At 37.5% G+C, this 18,445-nt stretch overlaps 1 long non-coding RNA gene across 4 annotated transcripts; it reads right to left on the bottom strand.

Annotated features, from left to right (window-relative positions):
• Positions 1–459: 459 nt before the first annotated feature.
• Positions 460–17,706, bottom strand: LOC105103542 (uncharacterized). 4 transcript variants are annotated; one of them, XR_838507.3, is made up of 4 exons: positions 13,706–17,706; positions 10,110–10,210; positions 9,883–10,004; positions 4,186–5,529 (listed from the first exon to the last, which is right to left on the bottom strand). It is a non-coding gene; the product is annotated as an uncharacterized LOC105103542 (long non-coding RNA). The 4 variants fall into 4 exon arrangements; XR_010384211.1 differs by having other exon boundaries at positions 10,110–13,809; positions 17,038–17,706; XR_010384212.1 differs by lacking the exon at positions 4,186–5,529 and adding an exon at positions 460–1,821 and having other exon boundaries at positions 10,110–17,706.
• Positions 17,707–18,445: the final 739 nt, after the last annotated feature.

The raw sequence follows: 18,445 nt of genomic DNA, 5'->3' as shown, positions 1-18,445 counted from the left end.
ATTCAGTTATATTCTTTTTCAGTATGGGCTATTACAAGGAATTGAATACAGTTCCCTGTGCCATACAGTAGGATTTTGATACTTATCTATTTTATATATAGTAGTATCTCCAAATCCCAATTTATACCTCCACTCCCACCCCCATAACCACAAGTTTGTTTTCTATGTCTTTGAGTCTGTTTCTGTTTTGTAAATAAGTTCATTTGTCTCATTTATGTAGATTCCACATATAAGTGATATCATACAGTATTTTTCTTTCTCTTTCTGGCTTCATTTAGTATGACAATCTCCAGGTCCATCCATGTTCCTGGCATTTTATTCTTTTTTAATGGCTCAGTAGTATTCCATTGTGTGTGTGTGTGTGTGTGTGTGTGTGTGACAGCTGCATGTAAATCAAAGAAGTATATTTTATTTTTTATAGCTGAGTAGTATTCCATTCTGGTGTGTGTGTGTGTGTGTGTGTGTGTGCGCGCGCGCGCGTGCGTGCCACAATTTCTTTATCTAGTCTCCTGTCAATGGACATTTAGGTTTCTTCTATGTCTTGGCTATTGTAAATAGAACTGCTATGAACATTGGAAGTGCATGTACATTTTTGAATTAGAGTTTCCTCCAGATATATGCCCAGGAGTGGGATTGCTGGATCATAGGGTAAGTCTATTGCTAGTTTTTTTAAGAAATCTCCATACTGTTTTCCATAATGGCTGCACCAAACTACATTCCCACCAACATTGTAGGAGGGTTCCCTTTCTCCACACCCTCTCCAACATTTATTGTTTTTGGACTTTTTAATGATGGCCATTCTGACCAATGTGAGGTGATACTTCATTGTAGTTTTGATTTGCTTTTCTCTAATAATTAATGATACTGAGCATTTTTTTCACGTGCCTATTGGCCATTTGGATGTCTTCTCTGGCGGAATGTCTGGGTCTTCTGCCCATTTTTTTATTGGGTTGTTTATTTTCTTGTTATTGAGCTGTATGAGCTGTTTGTATATTCTGGAAATTAAACCCTTGTCAGCCACATCATTTCCAAGTATTTTCTCACAGCTCATAGGTTGTCTTTTTTTTGTCTATGGTTTCCTTTGCTATGCAAAAGCTTTTAAGTCTTATTAAGTCTCATTTGTTTGTTTTTGCTTTTATTTATATTGCCTTGGTAGACTGCCCTAGGAGAACATTGCTAAGATTTATGTCAAAGAATATTTTGCCTGTGTTTTCTTCTAGGAGGTTCTCTCGTCGATGTGGTGTATCACGTTGATTGATTTGTGTATGTTGAACTATCCTTGTGTCCCTGGGATGAATCCAACTTGATCATAGTATATGATCTTTTTTATTGAATTTTGTTTGCTATTATTTTTTTGAGTTTTGCATCTATCTTCATCAATGATATTGGCCTGTGATTTTCTTTTTTGGTAGTGTCTTTGTCTGGTTTTGGTTATCAGGGTGATGGTGGCTTCATAGAATGAGTTTGAAAGTTCTCCCTCCTCTTCAATATTTTAGAAGAGTTTGAGAAGGATTACTATAAATTCTTTGTTTGGTAGAATTCTCCTGTGAAGCCATCTGGTCCTGGACTTTTGTTTGCAGAGAGTTTTTTTTAATTGCTGATTCTGTTTCACTTCTAGTGATTGGTCTGTTCAAATTACCTGTTTCTTTTTGGTTCAGTTTTGGTGGATTATATGTTTCTGGAAACTTGTCCATTTCTTCGAAGTTGTCCAATTTGTTGCCATATAGTTGTTCATAGTAATCTCTTTTTTATTTCTGTGGTATTGGTTGTCATTTCTCTTCTTTCATTTCTTATTTTGTCTGTGTCTTCTGTCTTTTCTTCCTGGTGAGCATAGACAAAGGTTTGTCAATTTTGTTTACTCTTTCAAAAAAATACCTCTTGGTTTGATTGAATATTTTTCTATTTTTTAATCTTTATTTTATTTATTTCTTCCCTGATCTTTATCTTTCTTTCCTTCTGCTAACATAAGCTTTTGTTTCTTCTTCTTTTTCTAATTCAGGTGTTATTCATTTGGAGCCAAATATGTCCCTATTAGAGACAGTATTGGTGATACCTGCTTTTGCATTAGCTTTTACTGTGGATCTGATGTCATAAGTTTTTACATCTCCTTGAGAATAGCAATGTGTGCTTGGTGATTTAACTCTGGTTTGGCCCACTGTATGGGGCCATGAATGCACCTTTCACTTTGTCTCCCTTCATCAGCTAGAGAAGGCTGTGTGCTATTTTTGCTATATGTTGTCTTATAATGAAGCAGGCATATGCTACACAGAAGTAACTTTTGTCCTCACTATACACTAAAGCTTCTCTAGACAGTAAAAAGTATTAGTATTTTTTGAAGTAAGCTCCAGTTTTTCATATGGACTATTTGTACTGTGCATGTGACAATTTATAGAGATGTGTGAGTCTTCAGTGATGAAACTGGAGATGATTTCCAGCTCTGGAAAGTTAGTATCCCCAGATTCCTGTGATCTAATTTCTTAGATGGCAAGATTTAAGCCTCTCTCACATTCACAGTCCCAGCTACTTCTGGCTGTGACTGACAATCAAGTGGTTGATAAGCAGTCTCTGCCACTGGTGCACTGTGTCACCTAAATCTGATTGCTTCGTGCTGAATTTTGTAGAGCTCTGTGTTTATTTCATGGAAATGTCTTGGAGGTTGGTCTGGCTCCTCTGGCTCCTCAGATTTGTAAGATGAAGGATACCTAAGACTTTCTTCAGCACTGCTACTCTAAAAATTCTAATTCATGTGCTAAACTTATTTGTAACACTGTACAGAAAAAAAGTATTTTGTAATCAAATTTTTATAAAAATTAAAAACATTCTCTCTATATATATAGAATTATGTGCCTAGAAAAAAGGCATCATGAGTTTCTAGCATCAACTCTTCTTGCTGTTTGCATTGTACCTGCATACTTTAACATCAAACTTGTAATGTTCTGAATTTAATGGTGTAGAGACCTAAATCCTTCCCACTTTAGGTAAAGGCAATAGTCTATCCACTGTCTCTCCCTTAGTCCATTCTCTGTAACACTTGAAGGGAATGTGTGTTATAGATTCATTTTACATTATATGCTTGCTTTCTCTCCACATATTTTACGTGCTGTCTCCCCAAAAGACTTAAAATTCATTATTTACTTAGTGTGCTTATTCTTATAACTTTGCTGAGCCTAAATTAGTCTACTAGGGATACAAGTGGATGTCTTTAATGAGTTTACTGTCCAGTGAGGAAAAAAAGTATTAAATCAGAGGTCCTGAGTGGTGGGGTCCAGCAATTTATATACAGATTTTAAAAGCTTTCCAAGCGATGCTGATATGCACAAGGTTTAAAAATCATAGGTAGACTATATTTAGTCAGTCAAAATCTCCAAGTAATTTTACAGAGTGCTTCTTATACACATGTAGAATTCCTGCCATATTTTATTGCTTTGTTCTTCACTCCATCTCCACCACCATCTTTTAGAATGTGAAAAAGTCTTAGATAGCCTTTCTGCTCAGAATTCACATTTTAAGATGAGAAAGTTGATGAACAGAGAAGTATGGTGGTGTGGCCAAGATGGTCACTCCAGTACTAGTACCCAGAGGTACCCAGTACCTCAATTCCAAGTGTAATACTCTTGTCTCTCCATGCTAGACAAACTCAGTATTGTCATTACTACTTTGCATGAAAGAAGAAGAATCTCCTTTTGTAAAATGTTTTCCATTATACATATACACCCTAAAAGAAACCATAAATGCCTTCAATCGTAGCAGTTCTATACATTTTCTTTCACATTTAATCTCTTATTTTCCATTTACTTTCATGAGCAATATCTGAAGATGCAGTTATCAGGCTGTCATAGTATTTTATTTTCAAAATCAACATCCTGGCATTATCAATTTTCCCTATCATGCCAGCTACTCATGGATGTACTTCAAAACAGGATTTTCAGTTGGGACTGTCCTCTAGGACAGCTGTCAGAATCCTTTCCTGTGTTGGGGATCAAAAGCGAACCAGTAAGGTGTCATTAAAAATATTCTAGTGATGAATATGTTTATGGGGTTGATTGTGGTGATAGTTTCATGGGTGAATACCTATCTCCAAACTCATCAGGTTGTATACAAAAATACAGATTTTTGCATGTCAATTATACCACAATAAAGTGTTCTTTATTTAAAAAGGAATAAAGCACAAAGAATTCAACAAGCTCATAGAACTCATTATGAGCTACTGACTTTTTATTCTTTGGCATACATTTCATAAAATATTATTAATAGTTACATTATTAAATACAAAACCTGTGAGGAAAGTAGGAAAAAAAAACTTAAAAAAATTATTCCTATGTATCTTTGAATTGCTCCCAGTTGTTAAGAACACCAATGACCACAACCCGTGGAGTATCTTTTGATGTACATAGCACGCTTATAGAGTCCCTCATTTGCTTGTCACAATACCTTTCCAGGGGAGCAAATATGTTCAGAGGAAAAAGCGACTTGCCCAAAGGCTCGCTGCTAATAAGTTCTCGAGCAATGATTTGATCCCAGATCGTCTGCTGGCACGCGTAAGGATCTTACATACATTATAGGACTCCAGAAGCAATTAGAGCACATTTTCTCAGTGAATATAATTGTGGTTGGTGTTCTTTAGAAAGATCTGCTGCTTTTTTCTCATGACAATGCTAGTGGGTAAAACTTTGGCTCATAAAATATGGAATTCATTTTAAACTCCTAACATTACATAAAACTACTTAAATGAGCACACAGACTAATCACTGGGTGTGGATAGATCTGTTATTATTACCACAGGAGTAGTGACAACATATTTTTAATCATTTCAAATGTATTAATTTTGTTTTTATGTTAAATTATGACTAAAGATAAATGGATATTGAATCATATTTCACTGATTTCCACATTTACATACAGATAAAGGTATAATTGCGTTAATTCTTTATGGTTTCCTTTTACAGATGATATACCAAGTCACTTAGCAGTACTCATGCGTTTCCAACATCTGGTCACAGCATAACAACACGGCTGTGTAGCAGCTGCAGTTCCACTTGAATCCAAGATAGCATTCCCAGTCCAAAATAGCACAGGAAGAGGTAAAAAGAGATGAAACCTAGCTTGGAGGAAATCTTAGGCATAACTTCATTGTCTTGTAGTAGTGTGTAATATATATATATATATATATCAATCACTATATAATACACAATATATTATAAATATATAAACATATATATAGTAATATATGAAGTATTTTATATAATACATAGTTATATACCATGTAGTTTTGCATGAAGGTGCCTGGTACACAGATGCATCCATCCATATAATAAGTCATATGCAAATGTATATGTTGATTCTAAAGAAAATGGAAAGAAGCTGAGGGTGATTCAAGGCAAGTCGTAAGCCTCTCCTCATTCGGTGTGGCATTTCAGAAAACAGCTTTTCCTTTGAAAAGGAGTTACATGTGTACATTCTGAAGTTGCCGATTTCTAGCTGGGTGTTTCTAAGAAACCATTTCAAGCCAGTAGATCTGAGTTTCTGCAGCTGGAAAATCAGAAATGTATATTAGGTCAGAATTGTTCAACCTATCTGCCTGCCTGTCTGTCTGTCCATCTAGTGAGCTATCAAGCTTCTGCTTACCTAGCTACCTACCAATGTGGAACCTTTTGAAAATGAAATCTTACATGTGACCCCAAGCTGTCCCACTGGCTGAGTTTTTCTGTCTCTTTCCAAAGATTCAGCAGTATCTTTTATCCTCTTCTAGGCTATCTATTTTTCCCAATCCTGCTCTTCAAGGTAATATTATTTTACAAAATATAATTTGAAGGAAAAAAACTGGCCAGATGATCTCTGTTTTCCTTACATTCTAATGCTCCATTACTGAATAAAAGCAGGGGACCCTCAACTGACTATACATTTAAGATCTCTCTCTCTATCCCTCCCTCTGAAGTCACCTTGGAATTTATCATGGTAGCTGGCTTGAGGTAAATTCTAACTTTATTTGTTTATAAATGGGTAACCAATGTAATTCCTTTAATACTTTTATTATTTCTGCAAATCTGTGGTTTCTTGCATCAGTACCATCCTGTTAAATACTCAAATATTCTTAGCTATTTAAGTAAATTACATATTGATGTGTATTTTTCTTTCTAAAATATCTTCACTGTTCCTTCCTATATACATAATCACATAAAATTCAACCCAATTTATAATCTTCCATATAAATTTTAACATGAGTTTATAACTTTCGATTATGTATCTGTTGCACTTTTGATTGTGATTTCACTATATTCATAAATTTGCTAGAGGAAACTGAAACTTTCACTAGGAATAGAGCATATTTTACCATTATATCTCCTTTTGTGTACTTCACTAATGTTTCATAATTTCATTCACATGGTACTCAAATATTTCTTATTTACTGTTTTCCTGACTATATTTTAATACAGAGGTTTCCTTGTTATTTTTAATGGGGTGCTTGCTTTCATTATATTTTAATAATTGATAAATGCTAGTATATAGACAAGCTGCTTATTAAGATGTTAAATTTAAAACCATAAACTATTACTGGTTGAAATACATTTCTCTGATTATTTTCTTGGCAAACAACCAAGAAAATAATGGGTTTATTTTTCCTTTCAAATATTTGTACTTGCTGGAATATAAAATGTTACTTGGGCAAAAGAGTTGACAGTTTCTTACAAAGTGAAAACTACACCTAACATCTGACCCAGTAATGTCATTTCTGAGTATTAATACAAGAGGAATGAAAACATACGTCCGCAAAAAGCGTTGTACCTGAATTTTCACAGCAGTTTTATTCAGAATAACTAAAAATTAGAAGCACCCCAAGTGTTTTTTCAATAGGAAAACTGATAAATGAGTGTGGTTAATTCTACACTGGAAGTTAGCACAACAAAACAAAGGCAGGCATTACAACAGTAACTGATTTCACAGAGAAGTCGAGTAAAAGAAGCCTTCTGTCCTAAGGATAGCTTTGTATGCTGAGTATTTAAATTATTTAATTCCTTTCATATTTGATTTTATTAAATATATTTAAGGGTACAATTTCACCACTAACCTCTAGCTGCATCTGTATCCCAGAGGTTTTGACATGTACTTTGATTTATATTCAGGTCTATATATTTTGTTAATTCTAGTTATCCCTTCTTCATCACTTGATTTAAAAAAAGAGATGAAAAGTGAAGTCAGAAGACCATAGGAGTTCTGAAATTTTATTGGGCAGATGTTGTCAGGTCTCCCTACTACAAGACAGGTCTTGACCAGCCCCAGGTTTATTCTCTCAGAGTGGTGCCCAAGTCCATCACTCCTGCCAGCTCTTGACTCTACCTTTGAGATGTACTTGCTTTTCCATTACCCTCTTCCAGCCGTACCTGCAGAGGGAGAATCTGAGGAAGCGCCCTTCTTGGTAACCAAGAAGATTTTCCAACCTGTTCCTTTCCTTGATGAAGTTGGGGTCCAGGGGCATTTGAAATATTTCGGTATTTTAGACACAGTTGGCTTTGCTTTTGCTAGTAGACATCTTTTTTTAAGGACTGATCAATTCCTTTGGCAAAAGCCACATTCACAATCCTTTTTGAGAAAGAACTTTATATTTAATTTCAGGTAATTTGGGTGCAAGTGACCATGTAACAAAGCATTTCATCTTTGTAGAGCCATTCAGGTCTAGAAGAAAGTCTACTAGATGCTATCTAAATATTTCCAAAAGTGTTAACAAATGAACAAATGGGACTGAAGCCACACTCTTTGGTCTTTACCTGGAGCCTGTATCTTAATGGTTGCATGTTGTGTTTGATCTTTTCTGTGCAGCTGCATTTAAATGGCCCACCTTTGATGTGAAAAACTCTGACTCTGAAATTTACCTTTAATTTCCTTCTAAATTATTTTGTAAACCTGCCAGTCTCATGATTTTCTTGCATCACTGTAACAAATGCAACCAGCAGGAGCCAGCTCATACTTCACACTTCCAACATTCTTTTTCAAAATCTCATCATTTAGTTTCACCAACTGATTGGGTAAATCTCCTGTTTTCACGTTATTTTAGGCAATACTTTGACAAAGTGTTTCACCACTATGTGAGTCACTCGTTTCCAGCCTTCTATGCTTCCTCATATGTGGCCCAACTGTGCAGACATTTCAAGGCCTCTGCTTACGTCATGTGTGCTAACATCCTGCTGGCCAAAGTCAGTCATATGGCCAAGCCCTGATCCAGCATGATGGGAAGTGTAGTCTTCCCACACAGGTGCTGGTCACGGGAAGTGAATGTTTCCTGACCACAAACCTTCATCTACCACACTATTCTAGTATCATGATACATTTTTAAATGAGCCTGTCCACAGAAAAGGGTAATTAGAATGTTTGAAACTCGTCCTTTGGATTTTCAAGTTGGCATTTGAATAGATCAGTGGAGAGCTTGCTATTTTATTTGTGCCACATAGTTTTCATTATACTGTGTTAACACTCTTTGAAAGGGCATCCACATACACAGGGAGTGGCTGAAGTCTCTTACTATTTCCATCACCCTATCCCAGAAAATTTATAACCATTCCACTATGCATAGTGGACACAGACTCTAAAGAAAAAGTTTCTATCTGCAGAAGTTTATTACTTAATATTAATCCCCTTAATATTTTCTGGCATATTCCACAGAAGCAGAGGAAGGGAGTAAGAGGGGTTGCACATATGAACATAATCCTAATGGTTGAACCATTTTACAGCAAAGGGATTTCTGAGAAACATACTTCACAGGAGTAATTGCCTTTCATAAGACATTTATTTTGATAAGTGAAAAAAAAACACTGTTTAAAGATGACTTAAGTATTATTTTCTCTTTTGCTTGCTTTTCATGAATCATGATTATAGGAGGGTGGGGGATTTGTGTGCTGGTCCAGGACAAGGATATGACCATGGCAGGCAGTAATGTGCCCAGCTTTGACTGGCGATGCCTTGATAGGTTTGCGAGGGGGAGAAGCCTCTCATAGAACAAGTCTGTCCAGAGGCAGTAGCTCAGGGGTCTGCTACTCAGAAGGGGACAGAGATAAGACAACTCCCAGGGAAGGGGGCGAGCTGAGAGGGAGCTTAGACCTCCAGGTAAAGTTGCTAAGCCTCCTAGGAGGGTAGTCTTTGGTCAGAGAGCTGAAAAACAGGACCCTTACAACTGCAAGGCCCCATTTAATCAGTAGATAACAGCTGTTGGATGAGGATTCATGGGGTATTCAAAGCAAGAAGGCTCTATGTGGCCAAACATTTGCTTGTCTGGTCTATTTTTAAAATAATTAGACGTGCAAATATTTGAGTCTGGCGCTAATAGGCTTTTGAGCTGGAAGGTCTCAGTCTGCAGGGAAGAAATATTGTAGGCACCAATACACAGAGGCCATATTTTTCCTCATTTATGTAACAATGATGCATTAGAATAAACAGCAAGTTAGGATATCTAGAACTTTGCCTGCAGTTTGAGCTCCGAGACGAAGTTTTTAGGGACTTGGGTTACGTATGCCATTTAACATCTCTGAACCTGATTCTCCTCTTCTCTAAAATGAAGAGATTAGATTAGATGGGTCCAGAAATGACTCGCAAGCCAAATCTGGCCCACCACCTGGTTTTATAAATATTTCAGTGGGACACAACCACATTTGTTTGTCCATCTATTGCCCATGTCTGCTTTCTGTCTGCTAAGGCATAATTAAATTGTTGTGAAAGGACCATATGGCTCATAAGCCTAAAATATTCACAATTTGGCCCTTTACAGAAAGGTTTGCTGACCACCGGCCTAGACTGTATCATGGGCTTCCTTCAGCCTAAACCCTTTTTGACTTAAGAGCTGGACTTGTCATTTCTCTTACCATCTTAGAGTTCCTGCGTCTTATTTTTACTTACCGTTTGAGCAGTCACTCAGCACTCCAGCTAAGGGGTCTGTCCGTAAGCTTCTCTTACAGCTAACATGATGCTGCCCGTCTCCCTGAGTAAAGCAGTAGCTCTTGCATTTTCATGAAGCCAAGCTGAAATGAACATGGAAGGAGAAGGTAAACACGTGCAGGGAAATGAAAAATGTGATATTTAATTGAAATAACATGAGTAGTATGCGTTGAAAGAAATGTAATTACCTAATTGGATTTCAGCCAGCAGCATGTCTTCTCTGTCTTGGTTGAGTGACTGGGGTCATTTCATCTCATCAGGGATTCAAGCCCACATTTTTATATCTGATCTGGCAAAGGACAAAAATTAAGTCAGAAGAAAGCCATTCATTTAGGCACTTAGATTTTTATTTGGCAAACATTGTAATTAATTATAAATTCCGTATTTCAACAAGCAATTTCTAGTTACTACGAGAAGCTTCAAACTGTCAGAAATCAGACTGAAACCTCTCAGAAATGATTGTCTTCCTCCGTAATGAAAGTCAAGCTTATTTTGCTCTTTGATGAGTACAGTTTTATGCAGCTCTTCATTGTATTGCCAGCTCAAGAATAGTAAAACAAATTACATAACTACACATCACATATATTTAAAAAATAATTTAAAGCACACTTACTTAAAAAAAGATACGTGTTCTTCTCAGAATGTTTTTGTCATCTATATTTAAAATAACTCCTTCATGAAGACTCTTTTGAATGTGGTTGAAATCACAATTTGTTTAAATTCATTTCTACTACGCATTCTATGGCGAAGGACCAGTGGATGTAGTAAAAAAGATAATGGCCATGGAGTTTCACTGATTTTCAAGCAGGAAGTGCAAGATGGGAATTGGAAAATTTTAAATATACTTTCTATTTACATGAAGAGTACGTATATTATTTGACCAGGTTTTCTAATTTTAACACATATTATGTTTGCTGTGTATGAAAATTCATAATGAACCGCATCTAGGTCTAGCTGACAGATGCTAAATTGTTACAATGTTTCAAGCACTGCTAGTGGTACTTTTACAGGTATTTCCTTATTCAATACTGACTGTAGCCCTGTGGGCTGGGTTCTTTTTCTTGTTGTTTGACTCTGTTTTTTGTCTCCTTCCATTATATAGTTGAGGATACGGAGGCTCAGAGAGGTAAAGTGTACACAAAAAAATACAGAGCAAAAAAAAAAAAAAAATCAGCAGAGCCCAGTTTCAAACCGAAAGCTTTGTTTTTTTTTGTTTTTTTATTTTGTTTTATTGAAGTATAGACAATTTACTATGTTGTGTTAGTTTCTGGTGTACAGCATAGTGATTCAGTTATACATATAATACATATTTCTCTTTATAGGTTATTACAAGGTAATATAGTTCCCTGTGCTGTACAGTAGGACCTTGTTTATCTGTTCTGCACATATCAAACCCAAGGCTTTGGCTGTCTAAGTAGAATAAAGACAAAAATATTTTCTCTCCCGCTAATCTAAGCTTATGCTGACTCTGCTCTGCTTTGCTGACACATTCATAAGATGGATAAAATCCTGTTAAAAAAAAGTGACAATTACAACAAAATTCTTCAGAGTGCTTTTTGAGAATTTTTCATGGCAAGTATCAAGCATCGATGAAAAGCACCTGTTCTAAAATGGGGGCAGTAAAAGATAAAAGGTTATCAGCAAATATTAATTAATCATGCAGTCAAATTGGTGGTGGTGATGTTTAAATCAGACATTTTCCAAATGCACATTTCCTTTGTTCCCTTGCTGCTGCCAGCACTGAATTTTTTCTCATCCTCTAGTTCCTACCGTATTTAGGAGCTACCCCAGTAGAGTGCCAGCTCAGATGCCATGTGACAATTGGCAATGCTGTGTCAGTGACATGGAGGGAGCAGCAAGCTGGAGGACCCGTACACCCAGGGATTAGAGGGAGATGATGGTCTTTTGGGGCAGCTGCCATGTCAGGTGGACCATGCATCCTTTAGCACAACAGATCAGCTGTCCTCACGCTGCAGCTTTTGTTAATGCTGTGGAAGTCACCTCGCCTTGTCTCCAGAACAGCGTGATTTTGACAAGGCTTTTAGTTCCTGCTGCTGAGCAGAGCACGTTCAATGCCTTGTCAGCTGGCAGGGGAGGTGAGAAGAGCCATTAGCCCAGCTTCCTTTATGGAACGCTGTTGGCAGGTAGGAAGGAGATGTGTGGCCCACCTGGATAGGCGCTGAAAATGGCTTCTGTTTTGCGGCAAACTCCAGTTCCAGGAAGCATGTTCTGTAAAGCAAATGCCTCTCGGGTGTGTACCTTCTTCCCACAGAATTCCGTTACAGAAGTCAAGTCACGTTTTCTAGTATTGAACTTAAAGTCTCTGCTGAGTGCATTGTATTAAGAAGGGGTTAAAAAGTTAGAAGTTAAATAGGATGCTCGATATTTAAGTGGCCAAAAAAAACTACTGTGAAAAAATTTCTGTATTTCCTGCTGGCACTCACTCGCCTTCCTGAAGAATTCTGTCAAAGATGGTATTACTTTCTTCCTTGATTGGAAATTCTCCCTCAGCCGTTAACTGGTTGCTGTGAAATTGCTAAGTAACGAGTTTGTGATAAGAGTTTTACAAGCATCTATATTTCTATCTAAAGTCTGTTTTGATATCCCAGGGGTTATTTATATATTTATTACTACTGAGCATCTTTTGAATAATTTTTGTATTAGGGGAACTTAGTACATTAGAGATCCAGCCTGCTCAAGCTTTTTTTTTATTCTAACTTTTCAATTAGAACCCTATGACTGAATCCAAACTCATTCTGCTCACTGCACGACAGGCCAATAAATCAAGAGGCATGGTGTCGGGACAAGGAATAGCAACTTAATTCAGAAATCCAGCAGACCAAGAAGATGAGGGACTACTAATGTCCTAGAGAACTATCTTCCCCAAGTCAGAATTCAGGCTCCTTTTATACTAAAAAAGGTAGGGGGTGTGGCTGGTGGTTGGAAACTTCTTGGGGTCAGAATCCTCCGTTCTTGCAGTTGTCCACCTAGGTCAGGTCATGATGTTCTTGCAAATCTCCAGCAAGAGAAATGTTATTCTCTGTTCTGCAACTTTTTATCTGTATATGAATGGAAAAGTGCTATATCCTTAAAGGTCAGAGACTTGAGAATGGGCTGTCCTGTCTATTTTGGACTGTAGGCAGCATTCTTTTGCAAAAGGTGCAGAATCAGCATGACTAAGCACAGGAAACAGAGCACAGGGTTAAAGCTAAAGGAACAGACCTAATACGGAGTCAGATTTGTTGTTCTTTGTTACAGCCAGATAGGTGACCAATCAAATACCAGAACCAGACAGGCTCCATCAATCAAACACACGACAGCCTGACTCCTCAGGAGAGTGTGATGTCAGGAAGAGGATGCTAGGGAGAATTTACTGGGGAAGATACACAGGTGTGATGAAGGGGAAGTGTCTGTTTCCACCAGACTAGCCGAAAGTGTGATCTAGGTGTTGGGATCTGAACTACCTTCCTCTCCTTCCAAGTCTTTGGCCTTTGCCGATACTCGGTGAGCTGCCACTATCTGTCAGTGTATGTTTTTGCAAGTGCGGGCATAATATAGCTAGACTAGGTGCTCTTGGAAAACTGTCAATAACAAATAACCAAGCTTTCAAACATTAATCTTCAATTCTTGCTTTGATAGCTCACGTAACTCTTAGTAGAGAGGAGTATAGCAGGTATGTCCCCTTGGATGCCACAATTAATTTCACCTGTTCTCTATTCTCTTTCCCTTCACTTCATGTAACTATTCTTACTGCTTGTCTGGGGCAGTGCTCTTATTTGGTTACCCCTTTCCATGTTGAATTTTTGCAATGAAGCCAACTTCACTTCCTGTCTTGCATCACCAATTCAATTTTCACAGTCTGCACGTCTCCACACACTTCTGCCTACCCTAAGAAAAAATGAGTACAAGTTCTTGAAATATGAAAAATAAATTGGGTCAGAAAGCTTTTCTATTAAAATTGCATTATTCTCCCACAGCAGGTTAAAGATAGCAAGGTATTGTGAAGTGCAACTCTCAATATATTGAAGATGTAGGACCAAATAATTTTAGAGGTCAAAGGGACTTTATAATTCATCTTCACCAATTTTCTACCCCCTTCCTTAGAAATCTTTTCAGTAGTATCTTTGGCAGACGGTCGTCTAGTTTCTGCTTAAACACACTGTAGTGATGGGGACTCTGCTTTTCCTAAAGTGTCCATTTACTAACCTACAATAAGTATTGATTATTGTGTATGCCCCAGGCACACTGCTAGGAAGAGAGATGCTAGATATTATATACTGGCTGTTGCGGGGCATATCTTTAGAATGTCCTTCTCACTTTACAATGAGGTGAAAGTCATCTTACTTTAACTCCCATTAATGGGCACATATTTAATATTAGTCAATAATTAAAATGACTATTTATCTTGAGCTTTATGATCCAAACAACTAAATTTAATTAGTAAGTAGAGTGATTGATTGGTACATATTCTATTTAATTATACTTTTTTGACAGGATAGTATTCTTAATTAAAATATCAAGGTTTACTAACTTAAAAAACACCATGCTTAAAAGAGGATATTTGTTCAGATTAAGACAAAAAGAAATAAGCATGTAAGTTCACTGTATCTTCTCATTCATCAGTTTTTAACAATCTGCTCTAATTATCAATCTTATTTCAAGAGTAGCATATTTCATTCTATATTTTAATCAAAATATAATGTATTTTCTTAACTTTGAATTAAACATTCATAATGGAATTTAAAGCCCACTTGGCTTTAATCCTTTTGAAACTCTACCACTGTCAAAAATTTATACAGAAGTTTGATGAATCCTAAGTACACAACAGGATCATATGAAGAGATTTAATAACTACTGAGGCTACCTCACCACTACCCATTCTGATTAATTGGATTTTGGTGGGACCAAGGCACTGGTAGGTTTCTAATCTACCCAAGACATTGTAGAACCACTGTTTAAAGGAAAGCTTGAGATCTCTTAATGAATCTTTCCTATGTCTGTGTAAAATAATCAGATACAAGCCTTGCTTTCTTCTCCAAGTCCATTTTCTCATGCCTCTTTCCTCTTATGTGTCAGTAGCATGAAATGATAGGAAAACAAACAAGTAAATTAAAAAATGGATCAAACATTTGCAGAAGTACTTCACAAAGAAGGCATATGAATGATCAGTAAACAAACACCTGAAAGATGCTCAATATCACTGGTCATCAGGGACATGTGATTAAAACCATGAACACACGTTAGAATGGTTACATTAAAAAAAGAAGCATGGCGTTACCAAGTATGGGAGAGAATGTGGAGCAACTGGAATTCTCATACATTGTTGATAGGATTGCAAAATAGCATGGCCGATTTGGGAAATTTAAAGCAGTATATTTTAAGTCACTTACCACGTAATTCAGCAATCCCATTCTTGTGTAATACAAGTAAGACAACACAAAATAAAATGAAAAGATGTACATACAACTTGAATGAATATTCATAGCAATATTATTCATAATAATCAAAATCTGGAAACAGCCCAAGTTGTCCATCAAATGGTGAATAGATCAACAAATTATGTTTTAACCATGCTATGAAATATCTGTCAGTGATGTGTTGATGTAACTAAAAAACATTTTGCTAAGTGAAAGAACTCAAAAGTCTACTTATGAAATTCGAAAATAGGCAAAACTAATAGTGACAGAAAACAGATCAGTGGTTGCCTGGAAACAAGGATAAGGGGTCTGGATTCGCTTCAAATGGTAATATGGGAGCTTCTGAAGATGGTGGAACAGTTCTAAATTTTGATTATAATGGAAGTTATAACTAGAAAATTTATCAAACTGTATTCCTAAAGAGTGAATTTTGTTGTTTATAAATTATAGCCAATAACTGTTAAAAAGTAAGACCTAGAATTAGGCATTTTCATATACTATAGATGGAACTGTAAGTTGGCACACCCTTTTTGGAGGGCTACCTAGGGACATCTGTGACAATTAAACCTTTTCTTTAACTATGTAATTCCACATTTAGATATTTATGCAGTGGAAATCTTCACTTGTCCACAAAGATATAAGAGCAAGCTTGTTCACTGCAACATTGTTTTTAATATCAACAAGACCCAACAGGGCCTGCTGCAGTCAATTGTAGTATATCCACACAACGGAAAATCATGCAGCTTTTATAAAATGTAGCATATCTATGTGGAAATTTTCTAACATATATAAAATCAGAAGCATTAAGGCACAGAACAGTGTGGATAGTATACTAAGGTGCACATAAAAACCGAGCAGAACAAGTTTGGACTCAGTAACAAATCTTGTCAAAGCCAGCCAGGAGCCTTGCTGCTTGTGACCAGCCAGCCCCACCTGGGGAGTTTTCAGGCGAGGCCCTAGCAGCTGCCAGGACCACTTGTCCTGAGGCTCCTCCCTTCACAACGTCCCGAAGCAGTACCACTGCCCTAGCGTGTGGCAGTTGGAGCAAGGAATCGACATCTGGGGGCCAATGGGCTCCATACAGTAGGGTAAGTAAGTCGCTCTGCTGTGTACAGCCAGAAACTTTATTCCTCTCCATTTGGGGCTTTCTCTTGAATAAACCAGTCTGTTTTAGAGGGGTACCCTGTTGGAGAGAGGAAAGAGTTGTTGGACTTTTACCCGACTTGTGAGCTGGTGCATTTGTTTCTTTGGCTGCTAGCATTTGTGTTTTGTTTGTTTTGTATTCCTATCTTTAAAAAAAAATGGGGAACGTGTCAACTATCCCTAAAGAAGGTTCTCTGAGGCATATTTTGGATAAGTGATCTGATTACAGCTATGAACCCATGCCTGAGAGAAAGATGAACGATGTGTGGCCGGAGTACCTGTGGGGATCCCCACAAGCAGTTTATGCCGGGTTATCTCCGTCTACTGCCACCCTTGCTGTGTTAATTACGTCATTTGTGGTCTCCTGTGTCGTTGGTGTATGTAAAACCCCAAGGCCAAACCTGAGCATTTATTTAGGGTTTTCTGTTTGTCCTTTGGGTTTCTTGTTTCACTTTGTTTTGGTACCATTTCTCCATCTATAACCAAGTCGGTTTTATGATACTTAACACTTTTACTGTTGTTAAACTGAAGAAAAGAACAGAAAAAAGAAACCTACCTGTTCTTGTCTGAGCGTGGGACATTCCCGGGGAGAATATAAAGGTTTCACTTGGTTCCTAAAATCACGAAAAGCCCCAGCCCGGAGTTCAGCCCGGCTGGTTGATGCCAAGTCACAATGGTTAGGGAGGATCACGAACTATTTATACTTTCACAATAAAGTGTTGAGGAATGGTGGCCTTTGAGTGGCTCTATACAACCCTGCAATTTTAGATACTCTGTGAAAAAGCAGGAAAAATGATGAAATGCCCTATGTGTAAGTATTTGTGCTATTACATCAGGGAAAATAAAACAGAGGAAAGGAAGGAGAGTGAGGAGATGTTCCTTCAAACCTTAACTCCTCCGGCTGAGCTGGCTGTCCCAGCCTCTCTGGCCACTATGTCAATGTGTCCACTCCATCCACTGCCTTCCACTTCTACATAGCCAGCCCCAGTTCCTGACACTGGGGCTCAGGAAGCAGTAGGACTGGCTCCCCCTCCTATATGGATAAATTAGAAAATCCTATGTTAGTTTCTGGGGCACAGGGAACTGGTCTGGTATTGCCATCTTAAGACCTGACAGGGCACCCAGTCTGAACCAGGAGCCACTCTGGCCAGAGGACATATTCTTCTACACCATTATTCCATAGGGGACCTAAATGCAAACACCCAGTAGTCTGGGTTTAACAAAATTAAAGAAACCCAGCAAAAAAACAAAGACCCCCCCCTTTTTTTTTAAATAAAGGTTTTATCAGGTCTACAGCAGATTCCAAAGTCCCTAAAAATGCTAGAATGCTAAATATGAGAAAACTGTATAAATTAGATGATTGGTAGATGTTGCTTTTAAAGTCTTAAACAACAGGGAAGCACTTATGCTGGAAACTCATCACTTTACCCAACGTTACCTTTATATCCTGCATCATCACTCCACTCAGCTCATGTTTCGGCTTCCTTGATCCAACACTGGCCCTCTTTGTTTTAGAGAAGTTTAATTTACCAGCTGGATATGTGGGTCTGGTATCAGTGCCAACCTTAGGTTTAGAATAGTGCCAAACTATCCTATGCCATTTCTTCACCACCATGGGGTCTACTCAGTGATAAAAATGCCACATCTAAAGAAATGGCTTCTGAGTTCTGGAAACTTAATCACAGCAGGGAGCTGCATGCTCTTAGAGCCTGCCCCAGTCTTGCACATTAAGAGGTGATGGCGGCTTTCAAGAGAACAGATTTTTGTATTGCTATCAGCAGCTTCCATTAACTTAGGTTCTATGATGTGTTTTATCATTGGACCCTTCTTCCTCAAGAAGGCTGAAAAGAAAGGCACTAGCCATGCAGTTATTGGTACGATTTTTGGATGTTATGCTTTGTCGGACTTGCTGGCATCTTTAGTATCTGGAAAAGACCGTGTACGTATTGGAGCACAATTTGTTT

This window comes from Camelus dromedarius, chromosome 15 (genome assembly GCF_036321535.1).
Source record: "Camelus dromedarius isolate mCamDro1 chromosome 15, mCamDro1.pat, whole genome shotgun sequence".
Lineage (NCBI taxonomy): Eukaryota > Metazoa > Chordata > Mammalia > Artiodactyla > Camelidae > Camelus > Camelus dromedarius.
The sequence above is the reverse complement of the archived record's forward strand: the minus strand, read 5'-3'. Positions and strand labels throughout refer to the sequence as shown.